Source organism: Octopus bimaculoides, chromosome 2 (assembly GCF_001194135.2).
Source record: "Octopus bimaculoides isolate UCB-OBI-ISO-001 chromosome 2, ASM119413v2, whole genome shotgun sequence".
NCBI lineage: Eukaryota > Metazoa > Mollusca > Cephalopoda > Octopoda > Octopodidae > Octopus > Octopus bimaculoides.
In genome coordinates, this window is record NC_068982.1 from 64,249,559 (window position 1) to 64,250,751 (window position 1,193).

The following is a 1,193-nucleotide window of genomic DNA, read 5'->3' on the forward strand; positions in this document are numbered from 1 at the left end:
CCCCCCACACACACACACACACTCACACCACCACCACCATCACCACCATAATCCCCATAACACCACAAATGCGAGATTCTGCCTTGCGTGAAACACAATTTATCGACCCCTTCGTCGTCGTCGTCATGATTGTTGTTTTGAGATAGGGGTCATCATTACTGTGATTCCGGGGAGTATGGTCCTCCACACTTTTTTTTCATATCTTCTGTCGGTATCCACCTCTCTTTCGTAGAGACTTTCTTTTTCTCCCTTTTTAATCTTCTCTGGCTGTTTTGGAAACTTTTCTCTACGACCATCACCTCCCCGTCGTCAGAAGACGATAGAGTGCTCCTGTTGCTAGTTAATGTTATGGAAAAAAAAATTTGTTGTTGTTTCTGTCGTGAATTACTTCCCTTCTCTATCTTACCGTTGTTGTCACTACTGACTATGATCGAGAGAATGGATCCCTCGGTTTCTTCGTCAACTCTTAGGAGCGAAGACGAAGCCATCTTCAACAATTCCAAAGTGTTGTTGAAACAGCAGCCTCTACATCCTACCGTTGATGTTATTTTTGATTATCAGCCCTCGAACGAAAAATAAAAGCCCTTCAAGTGGTTCTTACTACCAAATGCATAACAACTATATCTTATGCCTTGCTCTTCATATCTTTAGTTACTACGCCGATAACGGGGGAAATGCTCCCAAATGACCATCTACTACGTTTATGTGATCTCCGTACTTACCTCGTCATTTTGTTCCATACAGGTGAAAACAAGTTAGGGATCAATATCAGTGCCAGTCTCTTTTAGTGTCACAGTTGGGTATCGTAAGCATCATTGAGATATGAATCAATGAATGCTTGCTACGCGTATTATTTCTGCTGGCCTTTTCGTAATTGTTTCAGTTTGAAATGCAAGTCGATTTATCTGTCTATCTATCTGCCTAGTCATCTATATTTCTCAATTACTCTCCATATTTCATTTTCAAAGAACTAAATTTAAAGGAACAAGAAAAGCAGATGAGGAAGTGGTATTTATGCCTTCATGGTGACGTGAATTTGTTTTTACTTGGAATCGAGATCGAGTCACGATTTTGACACAACAGAAACTTTACATGGTTTGCATTTACTTAATAAGAAAAAAGACAGCGAGCTGGCGGAATTGTTAACGCGTCTGACAACATGCTGTCTTTTTTCTTATTAAGTAAATGCAAAC